Below are 15,683 nucleotides of genomic sequence, written 5' to 3' on the forward strand. Positions count from 1 at the left end.
TTAGCAAGTAATAATAATAATAATAATAATAATAATACCCCGAGAGACTCCTACCCCTTTGGTGACCTTTACCCCCTCAATGATTCCCTACCCCCTCAATGGCTCTCTACCCCATAGAGACTTTTACCCTTTACTGACCCCTACCCCATCAATGACTCCTTATCCCCTAGAGAATCCTACTCCTTAATGACCCCTACTCCTTAGTGACTACAAACCCCTTTGTGACCCCCTACCCCTCAATGATTTTCTACTCCCTCAATTGAATTTTACATTGGGAATTTTCAGTGGATATACATTCCCAAGGTAGAATTCGATATTAAATGTCATTGAGGTTGATATTTACTTCTCTTGAGAAGTATGTGAGACTATATCTTCTACTTCCTTGTGTATTAGGAAATATTTTGTAAGTAGTTGCTGAAGCTCAATAGAATTTCATCAGAACGATTGGCAATTGAAATATGTCTGTAGACCAAATTATCTTAAATCTGCTGATATAAAGAAATGTGTGATCTTTTTTAGGGTAGCATTCACTTAAGCACACTATTCTATTTCTCTTCTCTTCCTCCTGTTTTTTTTTTTTTTTTTTTTTTTTTTTTTTTTTTTTTTTTTTTTTTTTTAGTTTAAATATATGAAAGATCTATTTTGATATTGTTACTGTTCTCGAATTATTTCAGTTTAATTGTTCATTACTTCTCTTGAAGATTATTCTTTCCTTATTTCCTTCCCTCACAGGGCTATTTTTCCTGTTAGAGCCCCTGGGCTTATAGCATCCTGCTTTTCCAACTAGGGTGTAGCTGAGCTAATAATAATAATAATAATAATAATAATAATAATAATAATAATAATAATAATAATTTGGTTTTATGCAGATATAGATAAAACATTGGCCATTACAGATGTAATCGCTAGAGAGTTATTGGGTCCTCTGACTGGCCAGACATTGGATCATTCTCTCAGGTTACAGGTCCTTTTTTCTTTGCCTACGCATACAATTAATAAAAGTATCAACTAACGAATTAAAACCACAAACTGGCATAGAATATTAGAAGCCTATTTAAGTGAAATTTTGAGTATTTTGTAGGTGTTCTGTGAATTTGTGGAGAATTTAAGAAAATTATTTTGAGCAGCATTATTGGAACCGTGGTAGCTAACTGACCATTGTAAACTATTTTGAGCAAAATTATTTTTCACCCCTTTCTGGTGAACGTCTAATTGATATTCATATGATGCCATTTACTAATCTGTTTTGTTTATGTAGTCTAGATTAATTTTAAAGCAAGCATTTAGCTGTTTTGTATTTTTTTCTTTTCTTTTTTTATTTTGGGTTCTAAGATTTATGCGAACTCACTTATCCAAATTATCAGGTTTACGTATCTCTTGGGCTGTTGGGTGCTTGACGAGTGTTCCCCATACCAGCCACTGTCGCCAATGTCCTCAAGGCAAGTTCAGTAGGGGTTTTTCCCTTAAGAATCGAGTTTGGGAGGTTATTTCCAATTTCCGTTCTGAGACCGTTACATTCGTTCAGTTGTTTCCTTCATTTCATCAAGGTGTGCTTTTGGGCAGAGGAGACGGTCGGTTGATGTGAGTCTGCTATATTTTGAAACGATGTCAGTTCTTCCTTTTCGGATGTTCTTGCTATAACAGGTTCTGCTTAATTGTTTGTTCTGTGATTTTGGGAAGGCTGGTTTTGGTATTTGTTTTGGGATCTTAGAGTTTTTAGTAGGTTGGTTGCTTTAAGATTTCTCCTTTATTTTGGTGGAGTTTCTGTATAAGTTCCGAGTAACAGGAGTGTGTTTTGAAGATTATAATTAAAATATGATTGGACCATTGTTCTATGATGCTACCTGTAAGATGATTATGGTACCTGAATATTTCGATACACACACGATTGTGTGTGTATATATATATATATATATATATATATATATATATATATATATATATATATATATATATATATATATATATATATATAAGCTCCCACGAAACATTCGAATGATTGAAGTCATTAAGGCTTTCAAGAGGAAACTGAAGACTTTCTTATTTCAACAGTCATACAACAATGACGATTTAAAAGTAAATGAACAATACGCGTTATGAAACGTTAAATACTCTGAACGAACAAGGTTAAACGACAGTGGAGGTCCTGTAGAGAGTGGGGTTCCCCTGCTATATGGAACCGGAAAAGCAGCCATCAAAGTAAGTAAATACGTGTGTATATATATGTGTATATTTATATATATATATATATATATTATATATATATATATATATATATATATATATATATATATATATATATATATATATATACTGTATATGGATGAACACGAGGCTTCTGTCATATGACAATGCTTAATCTTCGTTTGGTGAAAACGAAAATCTTTCCTAGTTTTTTTCATAAACGTGTGTAAGCTTATGTATGTACACAGTGTATAATCGAGATGTATGTAATTATAATGAATAAAAGATAAGTAGGTTGTCTATTATAGTTAAAACTGAAAATCTCAATCTGAGACCTGTCTGCCTCCAGCTCCTAATGCGATCTGGTTACCACGTACAATACAGTGTTCCGCCATTTATCCTTTTCTTTTCCAAAATATCTTAAGTTTACCCTTGCTCAGACCCTAGCATTTATTATATAAAATTTCCATGACTGTACTAGTCCAATGAAGAGTTCTTAAACATGAACTGGGAAACCAATCAGGATTTACATAGTTTCATTTTTATAGTTGATTACTGAAGATCATCACGTAATTTTCTTTAGATCCCAAAGACATTCATGATAAACTCAAACTGTTTTTATTTTATTTTGTATTCTACATTTGTTCAGATACATCGAGAAATTATTACCACTTCACTAGATGCACCCCCCCCCCCCACCTGCTACCCGTTAATAGTAGAGCTCGGCAATAGACCCTCCCTTATTGACTAAGGTTAAAGCAAATCACTGAGATATAAGGCTGAAACTGCATTATACATGTATTTCAATGTCTTTGAATTAAGTGGCTTCTGTTAAACACTGTGAAACTTTAATTTAGTTCCAAGAAATAAGCCAAAGACTACATTATGTTCTAAGTATTGTGATGCATATATTACTTTCTTGGGCAGCGCTTCTGCAAATGAAGCATACTAAAACGTTAATGAAAATGAAGGAAGCTTTTTAATGCAAAGTTGTTTTCTTAAGATCATTACGTAATATCCTTAGAGACCGTAATGACCATTCATGATAATCGTTAGCAGTTATAATTTTATTTTGGATTCTAGATATTTTTTAGATATATAAAAAAATGATCAGCCCTTCACCGGACGCACGGACTCTCCAGTAAATACTCGAACGCTCTTATGGCCTCCCTTATTGACTTTGGCTAAAGTAAGGTCTAAAATAAATGGTTAAGGCAAATCACAGGCATATCAGGTTGAAAATATGCACTGCATTGTACATGTGTTACAATATCTTCGAATTAAGAGGCTTTGTTAAATACAATTTAACATTTAATTAGTGGAAAGCAATAAGTTGAAAATTACAGTTTATTTTAAGTATTTTGGACAGTGCTGCTGCAAATAAAGCTTCCTAAAACGTTAATGAAAAGAGAGGAAAGTTTTTAATTCAAAGTTAACATGATTGATTTCCATGATGGCTAAAGGAATTCTACCCCGAGCCGCGAGCCGTTATGGATTCTAGAAAATTGGAAGACTTCGCATTACAGTCATAGGCGCAGAAGGGTAAACACTGTCGTTCGGCAAGAGCTCCCGAAGTGAGGACAATTCATCGGTAAGCCAAGTTAAATTAGATTGACTTGTCTTGTGTTCTATGCATGATTATTGGGGCAAACCACCCGTTCATGAATATTGGATCCCCTTATATAAAAACAATTATAGGGGACACCAATGGGAAACCGGGTTTTATTTTTGGGTGGGGAAGTGCTAAAAACGAGTGATTTACAGTAATAATTAGGACCCGAGGTCAGATATGGCCTCCCTTATCGGATTATTTAAAGGAAATTGCTTTGGTATCTGGGTGAGAATGTATAATGAATCGTAAATATATCCTAATGTCTTTAGATTAAGAGGCTTTGTTAAATACTAAGAAACTTTATGATTTCGTGCAAAGAAGTAAGCTGAAAACTTCCTTCTATTTTAAGTACTTGGGTGCATATATCTCACACTTGCACAGTGCATCTGCAAATGAAATTGTCTAAACAACTATTAAAAAGACAGGAAACCTTTTAACACTAACTCAAGGTAAATGATTTCCGTTATGGCTTTAGGTATTCTGTAGCGAGCTCATTTCGCGTTTGGAAAATTGGAAGACTCCAGTACAGTCATAGACTCGGTAGTGTTAGCATGGTACGGCAAGTGCTCCCGAAATACGGGCAAATCATCAGCAATCAGGAAAATTCATCGGTGAGCCAGGTCTATTGAAAATTACTTGATAGTTAGTTGGGCATTATCAATTATGTATAGTTTAGAATATTTTTAACAACAAATAACCATCGTATATTTTAGTTTCGACCATGGGTAGTAATATAAAGTAAGCATACATAATTGAATAGGTTGTTACTGAATTGAACTTACGTTTGGGAAAAAACGGGGTTTTATAAAATCTATTTACTAAGAGTAAAATCAATACTGTCGAAGTTTCTTTCTTTACAAGTTTGTAAAAGGTACACGCAATGTGTAGTCGAGGGGCATAGATGCATATCTAAGTAGCTTAGTTACTACTAAAACTGAACGAACAAGATAAAATGACAAAGGAGGTCCTGTAGACAGTAGGGGTCCCCTGCTGTATAGGACCGGAAAAACAGCCGTCAAAGTAAAGTAAGTTTATTGTATGTGGAGTTTCCAGTAAGGCAGTATGAATTTTTTTTTTTTTTTTTTTTTTTTAGAAAAATGTTTTAAATTATGCCTTTTAAATATATATAAATTTATTTTTTTGTTATTACGATGTGGTTGATAAATCATTATCAGGGTGTCAAATGAGTATCGAGGCATTATCACGTGTAGATTGAGAATTATTCCCAGCTGATGGTTTAAGCCTTTATCAATTTGGATATACTGTATCCAGAATTCTATAACATTACTTGTAGTTTCGGTATAAATAATGTTCGTCTCTTTTTATAACTGCCTCTGATTGTGGTAATTAATTGACGAAGCAGAGATTTAAGAAGGTAATATTGCTGGGAATGTATGACTGTTGCTAATGCTGTGGAAACTTGCATCATTGATTATGGTTGTCATAACATTAAGGGTTGTTTTCTACTAGTAATTTCAACAATAGAAAGTATGAACGTTGCAGAACCCCAGTGACAGTTTTCCAAAACTTTGTGATCTAAATAAGTATATGATATTGTGTTGATTTCATTTTCCGGAATGTTTTGACGACTAAATTGTAATCAATTTAGTCTCCAGTAGATTAAATCTCCTAATATTGATAGGAAGAACTTAGACTAAAAAAATATCCGGTCGTACCTTAACGTGTTTGATTTTCTTCATATTTCCCAAATATTAATGCTACCTTGGGGTACAGCTGTACCCCATGATATTTGTAATATTTTTTTTATTTAACTAGATGAATGGCAAACAAGAAAAAATTACATCTTTATTAGAAAAATGCTGAAAAAAAAATTTAAAACAATGATTTAAAACAATTTGGCCACATTTTCATTTGGTTCTCCGAACAAAACAACTTCCTACATTGTACGCACTTGACTTGATTTTCGGTTTGGGCAAAAGTCCCACCTTCCACTTAAGGATTCAGGTTTTGGTGCTCCTTGCTGTGGTGTCTATCTTCAAGACTAGTCTTATGGCACCACGGAGATGATGCGGTAAATGTGTTGTTGCAGCATGCTTTGTCACATGTGGTTTTATCAAATCTATGTACAGATTTTTTAGATATGACCTTCTGAACTTGAAAGTTTCATTCACTATTGATGAGGAACCATTCAAGAGAACTCGGGAGTTCCCTCCAACTATATCTAACAAATTATAAATGTACAAAAAGGCCAAGTGACGTGTTTTACGTGCACATGTACGATATTGCTGATCAATGCTATCAACTACACCATTGATTTGGTTATAAAAGCCAGCCTGAATCGGTATAATCTTCCTTCTCATACACAGTAGCCTATTTAGCCTTTCTAAAAGATTCATTTTGAAGAGCTGAGTCACCACAGTGTGTACCCTATGTACTGTACCTCGATTGGTAGTAGTAGCAATGTAAACTTAGTCAAACTTACAACAGTTACAGGTGTCCATGAAAGGAAACTACACGAAAGTTATTTGCTTATACCACCAACAGGGAGTGAGATGTAAGACTATATTTTTCAATGGAGGGAACCTCTGTACCCCATGTAGCACTCTAGGGTTAGAAAAAGATTTCAGACTTTCTTTTACACTTCGCTTGACAACAGAGTTACGAAATAACATTCCCTCTTTGTATAACTTCCGATGATGGAACAAATTATTCACTTCTGTAATGATTTCGCTATATTGTTAGAACACTAGGTAATCGACGCCTGCAATTTACTTTGTAGAATACGTAGTGGTTTCTAGGGATTTAACCATTACTCTAAGTAACTTGAGGTTGCTATGCCCATAAATTTTTAAGCAGGTTTAGTTTAATCTAAACTCAAGACGAACTCTGTCAACATTCTTTCCTCGTCGTTCATTCTCCAACACTACGGATGTGGGCAGACTACTACAGTAGTTACGTGTAGGTCAACCCTATGTAATCTGGAGAGAGTTGAAGCGCCATTAGCTACACAGGCAGCATAGGTATTATCTCAAGGTCCAAATAAACTGTCAATCATGATTGTACAATGTGTTTGTGCAAGCATATCCTTTGCGAGTGGCCATGGTTGAGCTTATGAAATATACTCCCTCATGCCCACACAATAAGGATATGCTTGCTCAAACACGGATATTATACAATCATGATTGACAGTGTATTTGGACCTTTACAACTATCATAGCCTGTCTAATATATCGACAACTTTTTTTTAGCTTTTCTAATGTCCTTAATTCTATGCTTAAAAGAGAGATTTACCAGTAATTACATTCGGCCTGCTACTTTGGTGGAAGAATGTTTTTGTCTGTGGTCTTCTTGGAAAATTAAAGTCGTATGAAGTTTAGTTGTTAGTTGGGTCTTTTTGTAAGATTTGGCATAATGTTTTTGTCTGTGGTCTTCTTGGAAAATTAAAGTCGTATGAAGTTTAGTTGTTAGTTGGGTCTTTTTGTAAGATTTGGCATAATGTTTTTGTCTGTGGTCTTCTTGGAAAATTAAAGTCGTGTGAAGTTAGTTGTTAGTTGGGTCTTTTTGTAAGATTTGGCATAATGTTTTTGTCTGTGGTCTTCTTGGAAAATTAAAGTCGTATGAAGTTTAGTTGTTAGTTGGGTCTTTTTGTAAGATTTGGCATAATGTTTTTGTCTGTGGTCTTCTTGGAAAATTAAAGTCGTATGAAGTTTAGTTGTTAGTTGGGTCTTTTTGTAAGATTTGGCATAATGTTTTTGTCTGTGGTCTTCTTGGAAAATTAAAGTCGTATGAAGTTTAGTTGTTAGTTGGGTCTTTTTGTAAGATTTGGCATAATGTTTTTGTCTGTGGTCTTCTTGGAAAATTAAAGTCGTATGAAGTTTAGTTGTTAGTTGGGTCTTTTTGTAAGATTTGGCATAATGTTTTTGTCTGTGGTCTTCTTGGAAAATTAAAGTCGTATGAAGTTTAGTTGTTAGTTGGGTCTTTTTGTAAGATTTGGCATAATGTTTTTGTCTGTGGTCTTCTTGGAAAATTAAAGTCGTATGAAGTTTAGTTGCTAGTTGGGTCTTTTTGTAAGGTTAGGCATAAATTGTTTAAAACTTCCAAATTTCCGTGTAAATGGAATTTAAGGAGAAGTATTAAAATAACGTAACAAATTTGAGTTGAATGAAAAATTTAACGTCATACAATCGACACGGTTTCATTATATTAGAAATATAAAACTTTGGCAAGCATTTGTAAGTCTTGATCCTCTTGCGTATCAAGTTTTGTAACCTCTTAAGTTGTATTTGGGTGAGGTCGTAATATTGCAAATAATAATCAATCCTGATAATGACACGATTAATCGCAAGTTTCTTCACTGAACCTTCATCCAGATGTGTCTTTACAATAGCATGCTTTCTGAGATGATTTCCAGTGATTCTTAATACAGTCCAGCAATGCAGCTAGGTCACGACTTTACTAGATATCGGGACAGAGTTATCATTAACATTTTATTTGAATGTCTCCAAAGTTTTTTAAGGTCTGTCCAGACGATCGAGCATTTTCCTATTGACAAGTGAACAGTTTGTGCCCGAAAACATGGTTACACGTCTCGTAACGACCGCATTACCTGTGTTGGTTGTTTAGTGAAGGCAGCTCTGCCCGTAGCCGGTAATATGACATCGCTTCCAGAGAGTTCCTATGGAAGCAGAGAAGAGATCGTTATTGTTCACTCAGAAGTTTGACAGACGTCCTGTCTGCTTCCGCTATTCGATTAGTGGTCGATACCTCATGTTCTACATTTAAAAGAACTTTATCGGCAACATCCTTGTCTTTGGAATGTAAAATTTAATTGAAACATGAGATACAGCCGTACATATAACTGTCAAAAACGCTTTAACTGAAAGTTTTATGTGGGGGTCTTCCGCCATTCAAAAAGTTCTCTTGAAATTCAAAAGTTCAGGAGTTTTCGAGAAGTTTCCAGGTAGAGAATTTAGTAGTTTGGGTGATGCTAGTGCAAAAAAGAAAAAAAAAGATTTTCACCGTAAATTAATGTATTCTAATCAAATTGTTTTATGAACTTTGACTAACGTTTTTTCCATGTTCTTCATAGTCCTTTATGTATAACGTCAAAGTTTCCCCCCCCCCAAAAAAAAAAAAATTGTTTCCTGAAATTTTTTTTTTTTTTTTTTTTTTTTTTTTTTTTTGATTGCTTAAATTACTACCTTCCTAATCTGCTTTTCTTACCTCGTTTCAATGTTAGTCTTCAAATTCAGATGACATATTACTCCGTTGCTGCTGCTGGTTTTTTTTTTTCATCTCTATGAAATTTTCTATTACTTATTTCAGAGTAAAAAGTATATCTGGAAGGATAGTATTTAATGCATTTAGCAAGAAGCTTCAAATGTATCCATGGTTTAGTTCTGATTCTGCCTATCTATACTTTGCTCCAAATGAACATTTTCTCAAAGTAATTTATTTTTAAAGATTTCATAAAACTTCATTGTCTAGTTTAAGAGAACTTCTCTTTAAGTTAGGCCACCGATACAGTAGTTTAATTGCAGTTTTTAATGTTTTTAATGTTTTTAATAGGTTATTTATCAGGAAACGAAAAAAGTAACAACTTGTTTTATTAAATGTAGTAATAAATCGAGAAGTAAATTCCAAGGTTTTGCTACAGCAATTTTTTTCCTTTCTTTTACGGGAACCATTATCCATTTCAAACCCGATTCGGCATCGTTTTTCGGAGTTTTTACACAATGTTCGCAACATGCCACCGTAATTTATGATGATACAGGAGTTACCCGGACTTGAAGTTTACTGGGTTGAGTATATATGCTAATTATGAGTTGTCGCGGTATGACAAGGAAACTATCCTACAGATATAGTAGATTTGAGAACAAAGCCCAAAGAAGAATATTGGGAGTTAAATGGCAAGACAGAGTTAGAAAGGAAACTAAAAGAGATTACTCAAGTGCCATATGTGGATGAGATAAAGGTGAAAGCGTAGATGGAGATGATTTGGGCATGGTCTTCGCACTCAAGAGAGGTTAGTTCACCAAACATTCAACTGGACTCCACAAGGGGCTAGAAGAGCTGAAAGACCCAGGCCTACAAGGTTGAGGATTTTGAAGCGTGAAGTAGATGATGATGAGTGGGGAAGACTGGCGAAATCTAACTCGGGATTAATTATGATCTAACCGAGATCCTTTGCGTCAATTGGTGTAGGAGGAGATGGTCATGTTTAACCTTGTTCATTTGTCTTGTTCATTTGTGTAGCCCAAGTCGTTCAAAATTTTATTTGATATTATATTGTAAATATAATGTCTATGGTCGTTTTATCTGTATCTGTTAAATTGTTCGAATAGTTAGAAAGATTGGGCAATGGGCATTATTCAACTAATAGGTGTCGGTAAGATTCGAAAATTACTATTACTTATGGAAATAATGGGTATACACAAAAGTCTTTGTAATTACATTATTACAATGGTCATTTCTGTCAAGGAATAACGCTTCCTCATCATTAAGTGACAATGACTGGTTCTACAACGTCATAGATATTGTCAAAGGACAAATTTGGGCCAAACGTACATACAGCCTGTGCAAAGACAGAATTGTAGAGGGGATTATGGTAAAACCGATTACCGACACACATTTGTTTCGTACTAGTCGTCATATAACTATTTAACCAAAAATTTATCATTGTTGTGAAATTTGTTTCACAAGGCTATTACAGTTTTGCGTAATAATTATTTGTTAGAGACTTGATTTTAGCGCGCCAGCTTTCCTCTCTTGGTTGAACATATTAAAAAAGTCAATAGTGCCATCACACGTTTGTGCCCATTTGGGCATGTCGAGCTAATTGGCCATGGGCAACAAGAATATAGCATACCTTCTGTACCTAGCAACAACCCACTTCCTGGGATCGCAAGCCAGTAAACATCTATAGTATCTTGCTTAAATACTGTACTGCCAACCGATCAGAAAGTGTCATGTCCATTAACCATCGATTTATTATTGCACCCAGCATTCCTATGTTTAAACTATTACCAAATTAATATGAAATAAATGAGAGAGAGAGAGAGAGAGAGAGAGAGAGAGAGAGAGAGAGAGAGAGAGAGAGAGAGAGAGTGTGGGTAGAAGGAAGGAGTGTGGAGTGGAGAAGAGAAGGTACTTTTCGATGACGTCACAACCTCGCCTGTTCAAATCCCTTCACTGGTGCGACCGGTGTCTGCTATGACGCAATGAAAGTCGAGAGTAAACGTCATAATTAAATACTTTTGTCAATGCTCTATAGCATCAACAGTTAGAGAGAGGTGTGAAATAGCAAATTCTAGTATATCATGGTGGTGTGATTGATTGTATCGAAGATATTAGCAATTAACAATGGGTCCTGGCGGCTGAAATGCATAGTAGAACACTAAATTATGAACTACGGCGGGCTGTTTTAAACATTTTGTTACTGCTGTAACTATCGGACTAATAACCTTAAACATATTTCCGAGAAAATAATGAGAAACATCGGGTCTGAATGGTTCATCATAAGCCGTTACTAGTCCACTACAGAACAAAGGCCTCAGACTTGTCCTTCCACTTTCGTCTGTTTATGGTCTTTCTGTGCCAGTCCACACCCGCAGACTTTCTTAGTTCGCCAGTCCATCGACTTCTCTTTCTCATCTTTCTGCTTTTGCAATCTCTAGGGACCCATTCTGAAATGATTAATAGGTCGCAAATATATACAGTCTACAGGTCCTACCTGAACGACCACACGTTCTGGCTGGGCCCAGTGAAGCAGGAAGTTTTTACCCCCCTGACTGAAATTCCCCCCGGGAAAATGAGCATAGGATAGTCTCCCCCCCCCCCCCACCGTATAAGCAGCCTGGGCTGTTATTCCACGGGAAAATTTCAGACCTAGGATTTTTCCCTGTGGGCTATTTCTCCCCCCCCCCCCCTCCCTCTACATAGGTTTGACCTTTAATTTCACATCAAATAAATTTCTCCCGTTATCCCCCCTTTTCAGACTGACACAGGTGGGAACATAGGACTTCGGGCGGGCGAAAACAGGAAAAACCGTGATTATTTAACACTCGAGATTCTTAAAAGACCACAGAACCTAACACACCCACCGTACCTAACCTAGTAGTTACCATTTCACAGACCTAGTCGGGAGGCAAGCCCCCCGGATCGCTCTCCTAGGTCACAGACCTAGCTAGGGGCCGAGCCCCCAAACCCCCCTCCGAGGTCACAAACCTAGATTGGAGGCAAGCCCTCTAGACCCCCATTCCCAGGTCACAAACCTACCCAGGTCAGACATAGCCAAGGGTTAAGCCCCTCGTCCCCCTTCTCAAGTAAATCACAAATAATTCCTTCCCTTATGATTGACATGTAAGTTTTTTTTTTTTTTAATCTAAAAAGGTCGAGTTACAATGAAAATGTGTCGTCTTCAGTAAGAGATAACTCGGAATCACAATTTCGACACTTCAAGTTTGAGGGATAACAGATTTTTAAAAAAGGTGTTCACTACATCAGGTGTACCATAAAAGTTACCATGAAATTGTAGTTTCTACACGTCGCCATAGCCATACGCTTACAACAGCAGTTGGGTTGGGGGAATCTTGTTCCAGAGGGGGAATATTATTCTGGGACAAAATTCCCCCTGGGGATATACGTATATCCTGAGCCGTATTTCTCCGGGGGGAATTTTGGAGAGGGAAAAACAAACCATCACACCGGCCCGCCACCATGAATTTGTGGACAACGGTAAAGTTGTGCCTGTTGGCTTTGCTCATTTGCCCCACAAACTGCTTAATTTTTGTTATTTAAAGCCATTAAGAACTGTGTTTAAATTCTCGGCTATCCCATCCATGCCATTCATGGAGGAGTAAAATAGTTTCATCCGCTAAAAGCATGTAGGTTTTATGGCATAGATATTTTATATATATCTTCATAATAACAAAGATATCATATATATCCTTTATTTATATATATATATATATATATATATATATATATATATATATATATGTATGTGTAATATTGATAATAGTATAGATATTCTACATATCTAATCATAACATAGATATCCTACATAATGTTGTTTATATTTTTAGAATATTTAAGTTTGTTTATTACTTACCTTTTAGTTTATTTCATTGTTTCCTTTCCTCACTTGGCTATTTTTCCCTATTGGAGCCCTTGGGCTTGTAGCATCTTCCTTTTTCAACTAGGGTTATAGCTTAGCTTTTAATAATAATAATAATAATAATAATAGTAATAATAATAATAATATCTCTGCATAGTAGCATTGGGCATAGTAGCCTACACCTCTCTGGGTACCCTTCTTAATTGTTCATTGATGAAAAAGTATACAACAGCTTGCCTATAAAGTAGTTTAGCTTACTCAAAGTTCGTCATCAACAGCAATGGACTGGAAATAATTTGATGGTTATTCATGGACAATTTTATCAAAAGCACCATTTGAGATAGAAAGTATTCAGGATGCCTTATTTGTTCATCCATCATTTTCTGAAGTTCATATACAATAGGAGGATACCTGGTTATCGGTAATGATTCGATTACATATTCTAACAATTTTGAATCTAACCCTTTAGACATGGATAAATTCGACAATCGCTCTGTATGAACTTATTATTTTTGTAAGGCTGGATTAATTTTCAAGAGTATTCTGTAGTTGTGTGTCGTCTTCCTTAAAACTGGGATATAAGCTTTATATGAAATCATTCTGGTGCAACTCCCCAAGTTTACACTTATCTTTGTCTGGTACGATGATGAGCGTCTTCGGCCAGTCCCCGGTTGGTCTCTCTCTCTCTCTCTCTCTCTCTCTCTCTCTCTCTCTCTCTCTCCTCAGGTTCAATAGCTTTTTCTCCAATTTTCGTCCTGGGCCTGGTTTTTTTTTTTCACTTGTATCAAGGTGTTTTGTTAGGCTGAGAAACGGTCAACTGATGTGAGGTTTTATGTTTTGACGGTCTGTCTCAATCGGTTATGCTTTTCTATAAATGGATGTTTAATTAATGTTTTGTGGTTTTGCAAAGGGTGGCGTTTGTTAATTTCATTTGGTGTCTTTTGTTTCGAGTAGGTTACTTGTTTTGGGATCTCATTTTTTTTTAAATGAGTTGGATTTAACAGGCGTATTTGTAATGTTTTAATTGAAATTAAAATATGACTGGACCTATTTTACTATTTGGTGGTAGTGTAGTGTGATTATGGAAGCTGAACTTGTCGATAACTCACACATATTCTTTTGAGTACAGAATGTTTTTTTACATGCATGCATACGTGATTATGTATAAGCTAGATGAATTTACTTCAAGAAAAAAAAAAAATTATCTGGTTATGAACGAAATTACTGGTTAAAAGACCCTGGAAAATGTCAGTCTGACGTCTGTCTGCCTTCAGACCAAGATGAAACCGGGATTTCTCCTACCTTACAAGTTTCACCATTTTTCATTTTAGTTTCCAAAATAAAGTAAATTCAGTCGTGCTTTTGCCATAGTGTGTATTTTATTACTAGTTTATCACCATATTAACCTGTGAATATTTCTTGAAATTAAAACTTGAAACCAATCGGAATTTACATGGTTTCACTTTTACAGATAATTGTTTACCAAATTGTTTACCTAAGATCATAGCTTCAATTGCTTGAGACCCTAATGGCCCTTTCATAATATCTCGAGCAATTTTAAAATTGTGCATCCAAGTGTTTTTAAATACATCAAGATATGATACCCCTTCACTGGATCCACGGACAAACTAGCTCGGTTATGGCCTCCCTTATTGGCTTATGTTTAAAGCAAATCGTTGAGATATCAGGGTAAACAATATTCACTGCCTTCGTAAATGTCCCAATGTCTTTAGTTTGTGCCTTGTTAAATGGAGTGAAGTTATGATTCAGTGACAAGAGATAAGCTAAAAATCACTTTTTTTATTTTAAGTACTTGAAAGCGTATATTATTTTTATACTTTTATGGAAAGTTTACACGATGTGGTTGATAATTCATCATTTACACATACTATACTTAATTTACTTTGATGTCTGCTTTTCCGGTCCCATACAGCAGTGGAGCCCCACTCTCTCTCGTTTTACCTTGTTCGTTCAGAGTATTTAACGTTTCATATCGCTTATTGTTCATTTACTGTTAAATCGTCACTGTCAAAGGACTCGTGAAATAAGAAAGTCTTCAGTTTCCTCTTGAAAGCCTTAGGTCTTCAATCATTTGAATGTTTCGTGGGAGCTTATTATATAGTCTCGGGCCGTCTATTTAAAGGCTCTGGAGCCTAAAGTAGACATAAATCTAGGTTCCAACAGTTTGAAGCCATCTGTAACTATTCTCGTGTCGACACGATTTGTTGGCTGCGCAATATGTAGCAGTTCTCTAAGTATTTTTGACGCCCGGTTCTGATAACTTGGTGGGTTATTGTACATATTATAAATTTAATTCTCGCTTTAATCGGCAGCCAGTATAAATAGATTAGTATAGGGGTGATCCTTTCTCTAGGTGGGACACCTTTTTGTCAGTCTTGCTCCTCTGTTTATTATATTTTATAATGTCTGAAGTTGCACTTTTGGTAAATTGTAATAGATAGTTGCAGTAGTCAATCCTGGTAATATCACAGTTTATCACAAGTTTCTTGTACATTAATCACTCTCATAGAATATTAACCATAACTAGCTGGTAATACAATATATCGAGATTATTACAAAGTATATATTTTACACTTCACATATCACTAAGTAATTTATCATTTATGCCAATGTTACTCCTTTTTCTCGTAATGAACATATTTTAAGTAAAAAAAAAAAGACATCTATCCTCATGTGATTTTAATATAAATCTAGTTTTGAATACCCTGCTTTTTATAGATTAAATCATACTTAACTCATCTGCTAAGGGCCATCATCAGCAAAGCCAACCACTACAATTTTTAACCC

The 15,683-nt window shown here is 35.4% G+C and overlaps 1 long non-coding RNA gene across 3 annotated transcripts in view; it reads left to right on the forward strand.

Annotated features, from left to right (window-relative positions):
- Positions 1 to 3,715: 3,715 nt before the first annotated feature.
- Positions 3,716 to 15,683, forward strand: part of LOC137629592 (uncharacterized) — a 68,458-nt gene continuing 56,490 nt past the window's right edge. The window contains exon 1 of one of the 3 annotated variants that reach the window (XR_011041544.1): positions 3,716 to 3,758. This is a non-coding gene — a long non-coding RNA (uncharacterized lncRNA). The other 2 variants (XR_011041545.1, XR_011041542.1) reach the window with 2 other exon arrangements.

This window comes from Palaemon carinicauda, chromosome 37, assembly GCF_036898095.1.
Source record: "Palaemon carinicauda isolate YSFRI2023 chromosome 37, ASM3689809v2, whole genome shotgun sequence".
NCBI lineage: Eukaryota > Metazoa > Arthropoda > Malacostraca > Decapoda > Palaemonidae > Palaemon > Palaemon carinicauda.